We start from the raw sequence: 19,526 nt of genomic DNA, 5'->3' as shown, positions 1-19,526 counted from the left end.
GCTGCCAACATCCGTTGGATCATCAAAAAAGCCAAAAAATTCCAGAAAAAACATCTACTTCTGCTTCATGAACTACACCAAAGCCTTTGACTGTGTGAATAGCAACAAACTGTAGAAAATTCTTAGAGTTGGGAATACCAGACCACCTTAACTGTCTCCTGAGAAACCTGTATGCAGGTTAGGAAGCAACAGTTAGAACTGGACATGGAACAACAGACTGGTTCCAAATTGGAAAAGGAATACGTCAAGGCTGTATATTGTCATCCTGCTTATTTAACTTATATGCAGAGTACATCACAAGAAATGCTGGGCTGGATGAAGCACAAGCTGGAATCAAGATTGCTGGGAGAAATATCAATAACCTCCCATATGCAGATGACACCACCCTTATGGCAGAAAGTGAAGAGGAACTAAAAAGCCTCTTGATGAAAGTGAAAGAGGAGAGTGAAAAAGTTGACTTAAAGCTCAACATTCAGAAAACTAAGATCATGGCATCTGGTCCCATCACTTCACGGCAAATAGATGGGGAAACAGGGGAAACAGCAGCAGACTATTTTTTTGGGCTCCAAAATCACCGCAGATGGTGATTGCAGCCATGAAATTAAAAGACACTTGCTCCTTGGAAGAAAAGTTATGACCAACCTAGACAGCATATTAAAAAGCAGAGACATTACTTTGCTGAAAAAAGTCCACCTAGTCAAAGCTGTAGTTTTTCCAGCAGTCATGTGTGGATGTGAGAGTTGGACCATAAAGAAGGCTGAGCGCCGAAGAACTGATGCTTTTGAACTGTGGTGTTGGAGAAGACTCTTGAGAGTCCCTTGGACTGCAAGGAGATCCAACCAGTCCATCCTAAAGGAGATCAGTCCTGAGTATTCATTGGAAGGACTGATGCTGAAGCTGAAACTCCACTACTTTGGCCACCTGATATGAAGAACTGACTCATTTGAAAAGACCCTGATGCTGGGAAAGATTGAAGGCAGGAGGAGAAGGGACGACAGAGGATGAGATGGTTGGATGGCCTCACTAACTCAATGGACATGAGTTTAAGCAAGCTCCAGGAAATGGTGAAGGGCAGGGAAGCCTGGCATGCTGCAGTCCATGGGGTAGCAGAGTCAGACACGACCAAGAGTCTAAACAACAGCCACAATACTATACTCAGTTATTGCAGTGATATAATTGCTAAAATAAAAAATTGCTTACAAATGCCAGTAATTGAAAGAAACACATTAGAGATTTCGGCCATTTCTAGTAGAGCCTATTTCTTTAAACAGCTACAGTGAACTTAATTTTTTTTTTTAAGTGCTTCTAATAAATTCAGACAGACCTAGTCTTATAATGCAATTTCTATCTATATCGTTGCAATCAAAATATCTTGCTCAAACTACACTTACTACTATGATTTAAAGGGAGAAATCATAGATAATTTGAGCTTTCTAAATGGCAGTTTCTATTCAAGATCAAATTGGAATTGATTCAAATGAATGAAAATTAGTTCCATTATTTTCCTTTGCTGCAATGTCCTTCTGCCATTTGTTTAATGCCATGAGTTATTCGTCCTCTATTTTCTTCTATTTTATTCCAAGTATATTCATATGCACAGTTTCTATTTCCCTTATCTGCTATTTTTAATTTCAGAAAGTCTAGATTAGATTCTTAAATTTGAACCTTGTAGCATAAAAAAAAAAAAAAAAACCTAGAAGGGGTCAGACAGCTGAATGTAATTAAGCTTGATTGGCCAATTCAACAGCAAAAACAAGCCTGATAAGAGGTTTAGTGATTGTGCCAAGCAAGTAAGAAAGAATCAAATTACCTAGTAGTTGGAATGAAACCCTCGAATTTGGAAAACTAAAGACTGGTGATACAATAAACTCACAAGTGGGATGTCAACATCTATCAAGATATACTACAATGTACTCTCTTTGGGCCCAGTAAGATACAATATACTAGCTAGGAAGGTCCTGGGAGGTGTATTCAACTACAAACAGTAAACTTACTCCGTATTGAATGAGGGACTACTGGACATTTCAGCATAGACACAGAGCTTCTGGGTCTCAGAATTCTGTGTTGGAATTTTCATGAAACTTTCATGTATCGTTCCATCAAATCCAGCATGCACATTGCTAGAACTTGCTTGGTGGCATTAGTGGTAAAGAACCTGCTTGCCAACGCACAAGACATAAGAGATGCAGGTTCAATCCCTACGTTGGGAAGATCCCCTGTAGGATGGCATGCAATCCACTCCAGTATTCTTGCCTGGAGAGCCCCATGGACAGAGGAGCCTGATGGGCTATGGTTCATAGGGTCGCAAAGAGTCAGACATAACTGTAGCAACTCAGTACACACAGTTGTCATGTGATAATTTTAGGTGGAACACTGAACATTTTTCTCTATCTTTACTCAGCTTTTATACATTTATTCTAATATAAACATTAGGATTGTATATTAGGGAAAATGTAACGTTTATCACACCCACATAATTTGTTAGGACTAAGAGTGAAGATGATATTTAAGGTTAAAAAAAGGAATTTAGAGAAAAATATTTCATGTTTGATTGTTCATTCTATGAGAATTTTTATATTAAGCAGGTGGTCAGAGCTGACCTCTTGGGGAAGGTAAGATCTGAGGAGACTTGGAGAAGGTGAGGGAGGGAGCTATATACATATCTGGGAAAGAGTGTTCCATGTGGTGGGAAGAGTTAAAAAAGAATCCTTAAAGTAGGAGTGTCTGGTGTGTGAGGACCACAGAGGCCAAGTGGCTGGAGCTAAGAAAGGAGTCCAAAGAGATTACATGGGGCCTGATCAGAGAGGTGGTGACCGAAATTTAACATACAATCTGGGACCTGATTGGAGTGAAAGAGGACACACTTCTTTAATAATCATGTGCGTTGCGCATGCTAGGTCATTTCAGTCGTGTCTGACTCTTTGTGACCCCGTGGACTGTAGCCCACCAGGCTCCACTGTCCATGGGATTCTCCAGGCAAGAATACTGGAGTGGGTTGCCATGCCCTAAAACAGTATGGAGCTTCCTCAGAAAACTAGAAGTAGAACTACCATATGATCCAACAGTCTCACTTCTGGGCATATACCCAAACAAAATTATAATTCAAAACAATACATGCACCCTATGTGCATAGCAGCCAAAACGTGGAAGCAACTTAAATGTGAATAGAAAGATGCATGGATGAAGAAGACAGAGTAGACACATACACAATGGAATATTACTCAGCCATAAACAAGAATGAAATAATGCTATTTTCAGCCACATGGATGGATCTAGAGACTATCATACCAAGTGAAGTAAGTCAGGAGGAGAAAGACAAATACCATATCATATCACTTATATGCAGAATCTAAAATATGACACAAATGAACTTATGTGCAAAAATTAAAAAAAAGACTCACAGACATAGAGAACCACCCTGTGGTTGCCAAAGGGGAGGGGCGTGGGGCAGAGCTGCCTTGGGAGTTTGGGATTAGCAAATGCAAAGTATTATATACAGAAAGGATAAACAACAAGGTCTTATTGCATGGCACAGGGAGCTATATTCAATACCCTGTGATAAACCATAATGGAACGGAGTATGAAAAAGCATATATGTGTGTATAATGGAATCACTTTACTGCACAGCAGGAATTAACACATAGTAAATCAACTATACTTCAGTGAAGTAAATTTAAAAAATAAATTACACCAAACCAGCATACTTAAAGGAGGTCTATCCGAGGCAAACTAGAACATAGGTTTAGTCTACTTACAGGACAGCGTAAGGACTTTGGCTTTTACCCTGAGTAAAATGGAGAGCCACTGAAGATGTTTTTAAAGGATTCGCCTTGTTGCTATGTTAAGAACAGACTGCAGTGGAGCAGGAGTGAAAACAGACTGCAGGTGATAATTCAGGTGACATGAGGAAATAACCAAGTTTGGGGCCACCGTTTTAGCACACGTGGCAACATTAAATTCTCTTGGTGCAGGATAATTCTGTCGGGTGTCTAGAATAGGTGATGTCAGGATGAAGCATCATCCTGAGTTTGTTCCATACCCACCTACCTTTTATACCACTGGGCTGAGCAACAGAACTATAACGATTAAAACCATACACCTAAACTCGAGAATTTTGACTGGAGAGATGGAACATATATTTAAATGACACACACTGAACCCCCAAAGGTTATGATTTGGGAACACTCACAGCCTGATATTTTCCTCCTAAAGTTAGAGGAGGCAGGAGAAAGGACAGTCTAGACAGGCTTTAGCAGACGAACTGTCTCAAACAACGCATACCATTTCTCTTCTGAAGCTTCTGATAAAACCCCCAGAGAAAGTGTGTCTAGTTTTAAAAGCTTAAAGAAATCTTCCTGGGTGATTCCAATATCAGCCCTTAGCTTGAGACCCACTTGACATAGTGATAACGTACTGAATTACAGGATTTTCTTTGGGGGCCCTGTGTTCCTCACTACAGAATGAAAAATCAGTGTATAGTTATACCTCACTGTGAAGTATTAAATATGGGAAAACTGGGGGCAAGTAAATAATAAAGTGGCAAATAAAGTGGGTTGGGTAAAAATCTCAATTGTATAAGAAAATGTAACCAGATAGAGAGACAGATTATGGGTGGGTAGATAGATGGATGACAGATAGGTGATTGATAGACTGCATATCTAGGCAGATGATGTCTATGTACTAGTCAGGCTACAACAAGTTGCCACAAATTGAGTGGCTTCAGCAACATTTATTTTCTCACTGTTCTGGAGGCCAGAAGTCTAGGATCAGGGAGACTTCAGGGCTGGTTTCTGGGGAGACCTTTCTCCCTTGCTTCCACACAGCTGTCTTCTCACTGGGTCCTCACACAGCATCCTCTCTGTGTAAGAAGAGAGATCTCTCTTAATATCTCTTCCTCTTCTTAGAAGGACACTAGTCTTTCAGATTAGAACCCCATCCTGTGACTTCACTTAACCTTAATTACTCCACTAAAGTCCTTCCCTCTGAATACTGTCACGTTGGGGGTTAAAGGTTCAACAAATGAATTTTGAGGGAACACAGTACAGTCAATAACAAGATACCTCTATTAATGTCTATATACCTCTCTACATCTACAAACCTAAATCTATAAACCTGTCTACTGAATTGCTAGATACAGGTAATCCACTAGGGAATAAGTGCTTTGAACTGCTAGGTCTAAGCTAATTGTTGCAGCTCTTCTGATAGGTAGCAAGCCTGTCACTTCGAGAGGGAATTGATTTCACTTTGACTGCTTTTAATTAACACAAACCCAAAAGAAATAAATCTTGTGCGTGTGCTTGTCCAAGAGCTAATTTTGGGAAAAGAGCTCTGACTCAGAATGTATGCCAAGTTATATAGCCTGACTGCACTTCAGCAGGGAGTTTCGGGCAAAAGCTTCATCTCAGAGTCTTTTCAGTTCTAGACACGTGTGCGGAGCCTAATAAATGCACTAGCATTTATTACTGGTAAAAGTAAATGTTTGTCTCCTCATCTTCCTCCAGCATAAGATGACAATTTCGGTGACCTCTGTCCTAACCACCAAACCCTGTTCCCCATTGCTATGCAGTGTGATTGTACAGTTCACCACCTTTTTCCCAATTTGAGTCTTAGTTCTCACTTTAATTAGTTTTTGTTTTACTAGAATGAACTGAACTTGCGACCTTTAAGCTCTCATTTTAAATTGATCTAAAGCTTTTTGCATTATACATGCTATTTCTCTTTATTTCTTCAAATGAATCTTACAAACTGAATATTATCTGCATACTTAAAGGAAGAATTTTCAGGGCCTCTCTTGGAAGTTCTTCTGTCTTGCAGATAGCAGTGATTCTAAAGTGTGTTCACGATAAATCTTTCCTTGAAAGGAATTTAGAGAATGTTCAAGTTGGCATGCATGTTAAATTCTTCATTTTATAATGGAAGAAACTGTGGTGAGTAGAGATTCTACGGTCTGTTCAAAATTATTCAGTTAATTAACGTCAGAGCAAAAATCAGAAACCAGGGAACTTAATTCCCAATCAAAACAATGTTAAATTAAGAAGAGGGTCATACTGAAAATTTTGAATCTCATGTTTTAAGAGACACTCATTTCCTAGATTAGAAATCTAGAGACCAATGTTTCATCGTCCCCATTAATAGGCTTCCACTGAGAAGTATGTTCTTTTGCTATCTCTCTTTTATCTGCAAAATGAAATAAACAGTCTTTTCAGCCACCTTAAAGGCATACAGAAATTCACAGTATAAGTATTATGTTCTTTGGTATGCATCTCCCAAGAGCAGAGTTGATAAACACAATCTATATTACATTTTTTAAATGGAATGCACTGCCAAACATAGAAAGTCGTTCATACAAAGAGCAATGTATAACCTGTCAAGAAATGATATCCCAACCAAATAAAAGCCAATTCACAAATAAACATTTCTAGAAATTGAAGTTTCAGGGGGTTTAAGTCTTCAACTGTGTGACCTGATTACTGTAATGAGTAACATAGAAAGCATGCTGATGGCAATGACAAAAACTAACATTAACGTGGTATAATATGCCAGGCACATTTTCAAGCATTTTACATTCTTCCAGCCCTCCGAAAAGCCAAATCATACAAGCATCATTATTATCATGTTTAAAAAACTTCTTTCATAAATGGCTTGGCTGTGTGTGAGTGGGTGGGGAAGCGGGGTGTTTTAAAAATCAGTGTAAAAGAGAGATGCTCCAAGCGGTAGTTTCGGTGAGGAAACCTATCTTTTGTATGTGAATAATAGGGACGCTTGGCTACGTGGGAAGGAAATTCAGCTCCAATCAGCTTAGTGAAAATGCTGTCCGCAGCATTTAGTCTCTGTATTTTGCACAGCTAGCCTTTGTGGTGGTTCTTGCTGGAGGGCTGGAGAGATTCAGGCCCGACTCCAGGCTTAGCTCTCATCGCTTTAGGAATCACACCCGGAGGAGAACTTTTCGTTTCACTCATCAAAGTCATAGTACTGAGTTGGAGTCTCACTGAACACATGCCTATCAAACTGGGCCCATACCCGTGGCCGTGGAGCTAGAATATGATTCCCTGGAACTCTGCCATGCCCATTCCTATCACCCTCCAAAGAAAGGTTAGTGTGTATCACTAGATGAAGGGAGAATGATACCAGGAAAGCAAACCTCAAAGCTGCCCACCACAGCATAGAAACAGGAGTACAAATAAGCAAAGGGAGATAGAAATCATAGATACGGGTGCAGGAACTCCAGTAAGAAAGTCAGCTTGAGATGGTACAGAAAGCATACAGAAGAAAAAAGAAAAATTAGAGTACAATATAAGGGATGTTCTTATCATTCATGGATATTAAAAATCACAGTGGGCTTTAAGAGAAATCCGGCGATGGGCTTTGCTGTCATTCCTGGTTGCTACTGAAAGTCAAAGAATATATTTGATTGGGTTCTGCATTAAATAAGCTAATAGAATGTACCATCAGCTCCCAAATTCAACCCAATCCAACAACCAAACTATTTTTGAAGCCCTGTGTTAGACGTTCACTGACTGATTAGAAAGACAGGCACAGAGCCAATTACAACTCAGAAGAGACTATGATAAGTGCTATAACAGAATACGGATAAAGCTCTTTGATGGCAGAATCTAGAGAGGTTATTGAAGAGGGACAGAAAGTCACAGGGGAAGACACCATGGAAGAAGGCCTTGAAATATGGAGGCATCTTGATGTGAGAGATCACGGGGACTGTGTTAATGGAAGGAGAAAAAGGCAAAGAGGGTAAAAGAAGTGTCTAGTGGTTTGTGAGTAAAACAGTATAAAAGGAGGGGAGTATATAATGTAGTTGTTGACTAGAGTATGGATGTTACACTGGGGGGTGTGGCTAAAACTCTTCATGCACAGAGGGCCAGTTGCAGAAGGCCTTCAAGTATCTCAGTGTCTAGGTGGTGCGGAGTGGCCCGAGCTATCCTATGAAAACAATGTTCCAGCAGTAAAGGTGTAAAAGATAGACCCCCGGGAACAAGCCAGAGGCAAGGAATCCCACTGAGAGGTTATGGCCAAATTCTGAGTGTAACAGTAGGGGAAAGGAGGGAAGTGATAAAGGAAAGAAATGGAAGCAAGAAGTATTTCAGAGTAGAATCAATAGGGCTTGTCAGTAATCGGTTGTGAGAACTGAAAGAGGAAGAAATAAAAAAAAAAAAAACATTTTCAAGATTTGGAATTTAGGAGGATGGTGACACTGTTAACGAAGCTGGGTACCACAGAAGGGAACCGGGTTTGTATATGTGTGTCTGCGTTGTGTGTGTGTTAGTGGAGTGGGATGGGGGTACGGACAAAGAAAGAATGATGTCACAGCAGAGAGGAAATAAATGATGATGGGAAGTTTAATGATGCATTTAAAAAAGACAACCTTCTACTAGATGTGAATGTTAAGATACAATTCATAGTATATTTAGACGTTTTCTAATGTTATTTATGTCTTCTCATCACTAGCTCTGAATTGGGTCATATAAAATGAAAGTTTTAAAGTTTTAAGCATATCAATTAAATCTGCTTGCATTTCCCTGACCATACCTTTTAAATGATCCATCTAGACTTGCTGCTTTTCTGCATTAAATAAGCCTAAGCTTTTAAAGGGGCTTCCCTTGTAGCTCAGTCGGTAAAGAGTCTGCCTGCAGTGCAGGAGACCCGAGTTCAAGCCCTGGGTTGAGAAGATCCTCTGGAGAAGGAAATGGCAACCCACTCCAGTGTCCTTGCCTGGAAAATCTCTTGGACAGAGGAGCCTGGTGCGCTGCAATCCACAGGGTCGCAAAGAGTCTGGCACGACTGAGCGAAAAGAGCTAAGCTTTTAAAATTCAATTCTATAATCCGCAGAAAGTTTAATTCATTTCCTTTTATTTCCAAAAAAACAGATCCTTCGCTTGTCCAGCATCTACCTTCTTTTCTCTAAAGACAGCGGAGAAGTAAATATTTAGTGAATATGCCCTTATCCTCTGACCTGGGCTCTCTAGTCTGCTTTTAAAACACCCTGCAATTTCTTTCATCTTAAGACTAGCCAGGAGAAGAGAAATAAGTTGGACGTGATCGCTTGAAATCAAACATTTTTGAAAAATGTCAAGCACTGGTTTTTGAGTGAGATTCTAGCTGGACAGGAAAGGGCAGCTAATGGCCTGACCACAGCATTCTTGAGGGATGGTTTCAGCGAGCACAGTGCCCTAGCAAATCTTTTTTCTTTGGCCTCTGTGTTCTCAAATCAGGAATATTCCCTGACGAGTTCATCCCAGATTTAACATGATAAACAGCATGCACTGAGAAGAGAATGCATTGGGGAGCCTGAAGTGACTCTAGGTTAACTATCAAAGCTAGAAATGCTCATTAAAGCTGTATCTTCCTTCCCCTAATTCAAGATGTCGGGGTATTAACTGCAGACTCTCAGTGAGTGGGAATACAGCTGCAAAGACAAATAAACCAAAGAAAAAAGGAAAAAGAGAGCTGGGAATAAGGGAGAATATGGGATAAATGGTCAAATAAAGATGCTCTTAAAGATATTCACACTTATAAAAAGAAATTATTCCACATGTTGCAGATCTTGCCTTCTCAAACAACTCTTCCTTTTTCATTTCATGAAGTTCTATGTTTTTTTTCCCCACTTCTAATATGACTTTGAGTTAAGTCCTAATGAAGTTTACCAATATCCATAAAAGTCTAAGGAACACACAAAGGGATGTCTACCACCCCCAACCCCTTTTCCTTTGAGATGGTATCAAGTCTAAACGGGATGGCGCCTAGAACTTGAGCCATCATCTCCTCTCTACTGTTAAGGGTGCTAGTCAAAGACACAGTCAGATGGCAGGGCAGACGCTGGGGGAGCTAGGATTCTTGCAGATTTCATTTAATTGTTGAATTAACCGATGTAGATGCCACTGTGAAAATTTTTATACTTAATGCTTCAGCATAAACATTGCGATATTATGTAAGTGTATTATGTAAGTGTAACTTGGGCTGAGCTCCAAGCATTCTCATCACAGATTCCTCGTCCAGGACCGGTCAATGGACGCAGGCACACAGGAGCAGTTCCTGGCACTTGTATCCGGAAATCTAAATTCCAGAAGGGCTCTTATAAGAACTTCTGTTAGCTCTGTCTTCCTCAGTAACCTACACTAGGCTAATTAACATACTGAATGTCAGAAAAGGGCTTTTAGTGATAAAAATAGCAGCCTGTTGACAAGCATGATGCATGTTAAAATTGGGCTCTCACTGGTGAAATTAAAAGTATTTAAAGTTATATGGATGCGCTAAAATTATTTTAGAGATCCTTCCTTTCATGAAGAGAGAATAAGAATCTAGTAAGATTAGAAGCCTATACTCCTTGGGACTTTGCCCCCGGCTAAATTTCTAAGCAAGCTAGTCTCTGGGCTTCCCAGGTAGCTCAGTGGTAAAGAATCCGCCTGCCAAGCTGGAGACCCCGGTTCGATCCCTGGGTCAGGAAGATCCCCTGGAGAAGGAAATGGCAACCCACTCCAGTATTCTTGCCTGGAGAATTCCATGGACAGAGGAGCCTGGTGGGCCACAGTTCATGGAGTTGCAAGAGTCAGACCTGATTTAGTGACTAAACAACAGCATGCAACCAGTTGTAAGGATGGCAGAATCTTATCTCAGGAATTAGATATTGCCTTCCGGCAATTCTCTCAGACAAGACGGTGGGCTGAGGTGTTAAAGGGGTGGGAGGGGGACTTATCCAAGTGTGAACAACAGATTATGTGAACCCCTTTCTTTCAGTTGCTCACTAATAAATGTTTAACCCTGTAAATATCTGCAGGAGTGTCGGTGTATTTAGGTTAATTTTCAGCACCACTCATCCTTGGGGATACTTGTTTTCATTTATAATGTATTTTATTTATTGTATAAACCAGCTGACTCAGGATTTCCTGCTTCTTGCTACTGATAGCATCCTAGCCTGTGTACTTTATCAGCAGCACCAGTTGATTCCAGTTATCTCTGGGACTTAGGTGGTAATTTGAGGGGCATGTGTTATAGAAAAGGCTTTTTAACTCCAAAAAAATGTATTATAGGAGAAAAAGTGATACATCTGATAATCAAGAGATAAAGTTCGAGACCCTATCACATGATAGTCTTGGATATGGCATCCAACTTCTTAGAGCCGAAGAGGAAGCTGAAATAGACACCCAAAGTAGAAAATGAGAAAGGATAAGAGAGACAGCCTGGGTTTAAACCTAGCTTTATCACTTACTAGCTCTGTGAGCCTTCTTATGCCTCAATTTCCTTATCTATACAATGGGATAGCACTTTATATTTATAGAGTAGTTACGATACTTAAATAAGACATGTTCAACCCTTAGTAAAATAGTCACCTCATTCTTCTTTTTCCTAAAATTTTGCAGTTTTACTTTCAATGTTGTACAATTCAAAGAAAACATTAGTGAAGAAAGATAAAACTCGTCTGTTCTAAATACAGTATCAATTGCTTGTGTTAGGCAAGGCCATTCACTCCTTTATACAGTCAAACTTTTATTGAGTGCCGACTGTAAACAGGCACTGGGCTAAACCCAGTGGATATCTCTGAGGAGTTCTCAGTTCTATAGACAAACCGGGAATGTTTATCATTTCCCAAAAGTGAAATTTCTGCTCCCCAGGTATCCTCAACTTTCCCAATAGTTCTCTCTCAAAACTGGACTTTGGTACAAATGTGTGTCCAACTTTGGATCCCTCACTCGATGTGGAAATGAACATTCATCAGTTTGCCAGTGGTGAAGGAATGATAAATGTGACTAGTGAAAAGCCTGCAGAGACTCAAGGGAACAGGGAATCATTGCAATCACAAAGGATTTGGGTGCTATTGCCCCCAATCACAGTTACTTCAATTCAGTTCAGTTCAGTTGCTCAGTCCTGTCTGACTTTTTGCGACCTCATGGACTGCAGCACGCCAAGCCTCCCTGTCCATCACCAACTCCTGGAGTTTACTCAAACCCATGTCCATTGAGTCAGTGATGCCATCCAACCATCTCATCCTCTTCTCCTCCTGTCCTCAATCTTTCCCAGCATCAGGGTCTTTTCTAATAAGTCAGTTCTTTGCATCATTTTTGGCCAAAGTATTAGAGCATCAGTCCTTCCAATAAATATTCAGGACTGATTTCCTTTAGGATGGACTGGTTGAATCTCCTTGCAGTCCAAGGGACTCTCAAGGGTCTCCTCCAACATAGTTACTTGTAATCTGACAAAGCCAAGTAGCGAGACCTCCTACACGGATGAAATGAAGTAACAAACAAGGATCTAAGACAAACTACTTCTTTAAAATTAGTGACTCTTGCTTCCTCTCTTCTTCAGAGGGCTCAGTTAAAATTTGCTTCTTGGCCAAGAAAGGCAATATTTCCCCCTCTAATCATGAAAACACTGCTTATACTTTTAATCAGATGCATCTACTGTGAGTGAGAGCCACATGAGTTTTGGCAACCTGAATAAAGGCCACATGTGTTTGGAGCCCACGGTACGGCACACACTTGAAACACCATCTGTAGGCAGCTTCTTCCGCTCCAGCTTGTCAGGACGAGTGGCAGGAGAGATTCGTGAGCTGAGACGCTTCGTTAGGTGGCAGGGACACCACCAGTATGAGTGAACATCTGTATCAGCTGAACTTGGTAAACATTTAACAGTCCACTGAGTCTAGACACATATCCAAGTAAGAATACCAGAGTCCTGAAAGCAAAACCTGTGCCTCTAAAACTCCTAGCTGATGTCTCCCTGTCTTGGCACTCACTAAAAGCACTAGGGTTACTTGTGTGTAAATTTCAAATCTGTGAGCGCATCTTGAAGGTGATCCTTAGATCTTTCCATTGTCGGTGTCTGAAGGGGAAGGTGAGAAGGTGAGAATCCGTGAGCCTTATCTTCACCCTCATCATTTGCCATCTTTTTCCATGGTGAGAAAACAATGAATTTTCTCGGCACAGACAGCATTTAGAAATCTTCCCCTGAAACAATCTCAAAAGAAAAAGTGTATATGGTAGGAGGCTTTTTGACCAAAAATTTAAACTTTTTAATCTCAAAATCCTCTACTTCTGCACAAATTGAAACAGGCTGATCTCTCAGTGTGATTCCTGAGTTTAGGTTTGTTAAGAAAGCTGGCTGAAGAATTAAAAAAAAAAAAAAATTGTTCATGTATCCAGGATAAATTGGACACGTAGAATGGTAGCCAGCCAATGAATCTATGTGGACTTATCCATGAGGCATACTGAGACATCAGTTAATGATGGTTTCTGGGGAAAGGGAGTCAGGAAGAGCCAGAGTCCATGGTTCAAAGAGTAACCGGTGCTCTAAACCATCGTTGCCAAAGTATCAGAGTGAACTCTGGGTCCAGCCAGACCAGAACTAACTCCTAACAGACTCCTGATATAAAAGACAGGAGTTTCCCAGCTGTGAGTGGCAATTCTGGTTGAAAGATCTGAACTAGTTACCATAGATAGACACAGGAAGAAAGGAGCATTCAGAGATAACCAAGACACCCAGTCTCCAAATAACTGAGTGAGCTGGTGTTATAGCTCTCTTCCCGGTAACTATTTGTAATGCAGACAGAGCACCTAATGAGTTAAGTATGTCACAGTGGAGATTGAGAAGAAATCTGCAATATGGTGATCATGTGATTAGGAGCTCATCTCAGGGACCCCCGTGTACAGAAGCAAGATAAATTTCAAACCCCCACTTGTGGGAGGCAGAAGCTTCTTATTGTAGGTATTGGCAAGTTTGGGCAAGATTGGCCCAGGGACTAGGTGTTTTGAACCTGTCTGCACCCCTCAATGAGTGCTGGTAAGCAAGATCTGGAGATGGAACAACCACCGTTTGGCAGGGCTTTTTTCCTGGACTTCTCCACACTCCACACCGGCAAGCACACTGCCCTTGGCCTAAGTCTTTCTTTGTCTCCGCCTTCTTGGTACTCGGCCACCACCCTACTGGTCCAAATGTATTACATTTTTCACTTTGAGCTTCCTGACTGCGTCTATCCCCACCTGAGGGAACTGTCCTTAAAGTTATCCGTCATTCTAATTCCAGATCTCAGCCCATAATTATACTGACCCCACTCTCAGCAAGCATCTAATAACCAGTGTAATCAGTGAACTCACACAATTAGTAAATAAGAATAGTTAGGGTGAGGCCTTGCTGTAAGATGGCACAATCAACATTTTGTTCTCAAGTAATTAGAGAAGAATAAAAAAATCTAGAGATAATACAGCGGATTGAATTATATCTCCATGAGTCATTGGCCTGCCTCTAAAAATAACTTGCAAAAATAAGTTCTGAGCTCTATAAATGTTTATCTATTTAGCAAATACTTGAAAAAACATCAGAAACTTTGAGGATGAGGTCAACTCTTTGTGTATCTCTTTCCAGTTCCACGTGATCTGTTGATGATTCAACGTGCTAAACAGGGTGAGTTACTAAAAAAAAAAAATAATATATTGGTTTTAGCTTGCGGTTTGTTCACACCCACTCCTAAAAAGGAGAACGTGGCATTCCTAAAAGAATCTCTCAACATGAGAGATTATGTCGATTAACTCCTAAGAAAAGGAGGTTGAGAAGAAGCTACAAAGAGAAACATATGGGTAGGAGGTTTTGGGGGGTTTAGGGGAGACACAGAAATTGCACTCAGAGTATCTGGCACAGCCCCGAAGCATGAGTTGGTACCCCGCTTACTCCCCCAGGAGAGCGGCACACCACCCTGAAGCTGACAACCTGACCACAGACGCATCACATGGGCAAGCAGGACAGGTGAAGAGTCACAGTGGTGGGGTCCCTGAGTCCAATAGGGAGCAAAGCTGAGGACACCCCCTCTTCTCTGCTGGACTGCTTCACACTGTCTTGCTTCAGCATTGTCTTGAAGGAAAAGGAGTCACATTCATGACCAAGACTGAATTTCTAGCCATCTCTGAAGAAAACAAAGGGTTGTAAAAGACGTTCCAACCAAGTTTTGAGGATGGTAAGATTTATACGCACTGCCCATGTTATAGACTAAAAGGATCTTCCAACTTTGTGTGTGTATAAGGACACAAATGAACTATCCTGAAAGACTGGTCAAAGACCTGGAGGAAGAGAGTTAAGAAATGTAGGGGGTGGAATATTACTCAGCCATTAAAAAGAATGCATTTGAATCAGTTCTAATGAGGTGGATGAAACTGGAGCCTATCATACAGAGTGAAGTAAGTCAGAAAGGAAAACACCAATACAGTATACTAACACATATATATGGAATTTAGAAAGATGGTAATGATGACCCTATATTCGAGACAGCAAAACAGACACAGATGTAAAGAACAGTCTTTTGGACTCTGTGGGAGAAGGCAAGGGAGGGATGATTTGAGAGGGTAGCACTGAAACGTGTATATTATCATATGTGAAGTGGATCACCAGTCCAGGTTCAATGCATGAGACAGGGTGATCAGGGCTGGTGCACTGGGATGACCCTGAGGGATGGGATGGGGAGGGAGGTGGGAGGGGGTTCAGGATGGGGAACACATGTACACCCATGGCTGACTCAAGTCAGTGTATGGCAAAAACCACTACAATATTGTAAAGTAATTAGCCTCCAATTAAAATAAATAAATTTTTTTTAAAGAAATGCAGGGGAATGCCTTCTCCATGATGCCCTGGCAGCTTTACAAAGATCCACAGGAGGCTTCAGAGTCCTGGAAAGAGGACTTGAGATTCACCCAGAAGGGTATGAATCGGGGGGCTGATGATGTGTTACTTCAGGCATCTTCTACCCCACTTTCTGTCTCCTCCAGAAGGTTGTCAGGATACAGGGTCTCGTTGCTCCTGATAAAGTATGAGAGTTTCGGCTTCGGCTTCTTCAGGTTACGACATAGCCCATCTGCTTACCTAGCTGCAGTCCAGATGGGCTGCCCAGTGAAGAGGTACCCGTGACCTCCTGCTCGCTGTGTGGGAACAGGCCTGGCAGCTGGCATCTGTACCACTCTTCCTTCCCCTCTCCGTGGAAGCAATAAATTCTCTAAAGCTAAAAGTGGCTTGCTGTCTAAGCAGTGTCAGATCGGTCAGGTCTCGGCCCTGGCCTTGTTGTGTCATCTGTGGTTGACCGGAACGGGGAAGAAAAACTGGAAAGCAGGACCAAAGTTTAGAAAAGGAGCATGGAAAGCTATGCGAGAAATTCACCCTATGGGAAAGTTCTTAGCAGCAGTAGGAAAAATGCAGTAAAGGAAATGGCTCTTGTTTTTGACTCCCACTGCGTCTACCCTCCTGAAATGTGTAAGCCATCCCTGGCGAAGTGGAAACAGTAGCGTGGTCTCTCAAGTGGGCTCAAGTGGGGAATCACGCCTGGATTCAGGAAGCGCCAGCAATAACCAGGACTAGAGGTCCTGACGTCCGCCTGCAAGCATCCTGGGTGTTCTCCCTGTGGCTTAACTTTTTCAATATTGCTTTTTCTGTTTTAATGTTCAATGCAATAAGATAGAAACACACTTTGTTAAAAGCAGATGCTTTTTGCTTTCTTGTTCTTATATTCCAACGGACAAAATGAAGGTTCAGATGACGACAGGAAAAGGCTTTAAAAGCCTGGGAAGAATACAAGTTCCTAAAACTGTACTTCTCACTTGCCCACATAAAAAGAGTCAAACCTCAAGAAGTGCCTTGGATTTGTTTTTAACATTCTCTCTGCAGAAAATGCAAAACCATAGAGGAGGCGTAATCACAGTGAGAGGGCACTGCTATAATTGACATACTATTAATATTTGCTAAACTCATAAAACATGCCAGACTTTGTGTTATGTGCTTTACTAAAAAACAAAATCAAAAACAAAACAACAAAAAAACACAAGCAAAAATCTTATTTAATCCTTATGACAGTTTTGTGGGATAGTTGCTAGTAGACCCTCTTACCACATTCTTTCGCATCTATTCAGTTTAGCTGGTGGCAGAGATTTAAAGAAGAACGTGGGAAAATTAGACAGAGAAAAACCCCAGAATACACACACACACACACACACACATTCAATATACATAAATATACATATATTTTGGCATTTGACTTATCTCAAGGAATAAGATATAAGAGAAGTATACATACTTTCCTAGAGGAAGTGTAAATGCATACTTTTCCATAAGAAGTGGTATTCTCTCCTCTGGGGTATATTCCCATATGCTTTTACATGCTGAGTGACTAATAGTGAACTTCCTTTGTACTTTCATTATTCCTTTAGAAAGACTAAGTTGTTGCCACCACTTGGTACAGATTTGTGGCCAGGTTGCTCTCACCTACACTGAGAAACAAACTAACAGTAACTCTTAATCCAGAAGTCAGCACCGCTTCTGTATAGACCACCCCATTCCCCAGCCCGCCAGCAACAGTGGCTGATAGATGCTACTATGAAGTGAGTGGAAGCAAAAAGGAAATGAAGCCAAACAAGCAAAGCCTGTGGACACGAATTTTTCCAACCTGCCTTTGGCCCCCTAACCTCCTTTAAATGCTCTGACATAACAACTGAGTGATAAAATATCACATTTGCTATCAAGTTGTTACAAATTTTCTTTGGTTTTAAATCAAATGTCTCAGACAGAAAAGCACAGAATAGTCAATCATTCATTCATGTGCTAGCAAATATATCTTGAGCTCTTATTATATTCCAGGCTCAGCCAATTAAAAAAAAAAAGAAGAAGAAGAAGAAAGAAAGAAACAAAACACTAGGAACTATTGCTGAGTTTGGATTGTTGGCAATAGGGGCAAGGCCACCTTAAGAACCCTAAGAAATGAGAAGATATCCCCAGAAAGCTTAAGTCTCTGCTTTCAAATCCACTGAATGCATAAGAAAACTACTACGGCTCTAGAAGGAAAACTTCATGTGCTATGTTCTTAGTGGAAATTCTTCCACCTTCTGTTTGTCACTGGGTATAGGAAAGGCAATATAACTTCATCGATGAATCAGCTGGTTAGAGCACTTAAATATTCTTAGTGTGGCCAAAGGACATCGGATGAATACATTGCTGCTATTCCAAATAATTGCCAAATGTGGTAATATTCCAGATTTCCCAAGTGAAGAGAATGCACAGTTCTTCAGTATACTAATAATAAAAGTGCCAAAACAAACGTGTTGGTTTATTAGTCATTTTTTAATGTGCAAGTCATTGTACAGAGCTTTGCTTTCAATCCTAACTCATATAAAGAAGGAATGGTATCTTCCGACCCTATACAATAAAGGTAAAACACATTTTCACTCGGGGACTCTATTTCGTTATCTGTGTCTTTACTGAGCTGCCTGGGCAGCCTTGTGAAAATGAGTAAGACCAGAACTACCTTACATATATGACTCCAGAAACACAGGCCCATGAAGAGGTCACTTACACATGTGGAAACAGAGACATTCAAAACACAAGTTATCATCAGAGCAACCAATCAGAGCAATAATCATTAAGTGAAGGTGACTTGGCCCTCAGGGGCTAATGGGTTTGAAACCACACACACTTTGGTGCACTCACACGTGTACCTAGAATTATTGCCATTTTTCAACATATAGCTTAAAACACAAATTACTACTCTCTACTCTGATACTCAAGTTTTTAAGTTATATATATTTCTATTGCCTAACTTCAGCACTTAAGAACTGAGAAGTAATAGGGAGATTTGGCTTCTTTGTCTTTTTTCTTATTTAGAAGTAGGAGGGAAAAAACATAGTTCTATTTTATTTTTAATCTTGAAAATAAAGTTCAGTTCAGTTGCTCAGTCGTGTCCGATTCTTTGTGACCCCATGGACTGCAGCACGCCAGGCTTCCCTGTCCATCACCAACTCCCGGAGTTTGCTCAAACTCATGTCCATCAAGTCGGTGATGCCATCCAGCCATCTCATCCTCTGTCATCCCCTTCTCCTCCTGCCCCCAATCCCTCCCAGCATCAGGGTCTTTTCCAGTGAGTCAGCTCTTCGCATCAGGTGGCCAAAGGATTGGCGTTTCAGCTTCAGCATCAGTCCTTCCAATGAACACCCAGGACTGATCTCCTTTAGGATGGACTGGTTGGATCTCCTTGCAGTCCAAGAGACTCTCAAGAGTCTTCTCCAACACCACAGTTCAAAAGCATCAATTCTTCGGTGCTAAGCTTTCATTATAGTCCAACTCTCACATCCATATTCTTTAACAACATTAAAATAATTAAGGCTGCTTGAAAAGCAAATAAAAAGGAGAGCTCTACTTTCCTTGGAATATCTGGGTCCTTATGTTGGATAGATTATATTCTTCATGTTAAGTCTCAGAAACGAAACTATCATTTGAACTTCAGAACAAGGGTCTAATTTGTTTCTGAACTGCAGTCCAGCATAAAATATGACAGTGCCAGGCATCATATTTGATATTGGTCTGAGTCACATTATTTAATGGAACTTTAGAGATTAAGGAAGGTAGGAATTGATTCATGTACACCAGAAACTAGAGATGTAGCCACTTGTTACAGAAATGTGATTGCTTTAATCTTTCTTCCAAATGCCACTGTACACAAATTGCATACATATTTAACACAGAGTTAAACCAATAGTTGGGCAATATTAACAAATATT

The 19,526-nt window shown here is 40.8% G+C and overlaps 1 long non-coding RNA gene across 1 annotated transcript; it reads left to right on the top strand.

Annotated features, from left to right (window-relative positions):
- The first annotated feature begins 2,200 nt into the window (after window positions 1-2,200).
- Window positions 2,201-16,325, top strand: LOC122439417. The gene is made up of 3 exons (XR_006268858.1): window positions 2,201-2,344; window positions 3,590-3,596; window positions 16,316-16,325. It is a non-coding gene; the product is annotated as an uncharacterized LOC122439417 (long non-coding RNA).
- Window positions 16,326-19,526: the final 3,201 nt, after the last annotated feature.

This window comes from Cervus canadensis, chromosome 4 (assembly GCF_019320065.1).
Source record: "Cervus canadensis isolate Bull #8, Minnesota chromosome 4, ASM1932006v1, whole genome shotgun sequence".
Taxonomy (NCBI): domain Eukaryota; kingdom Metazoa; phylum Chordata; class Mammalia; order Artiodactyla; family Cervidae; genus Cervus; species Cervus canadensis.
This window is presented reverse-complemented; position numbering and strand designations above follow the sequence as displayed.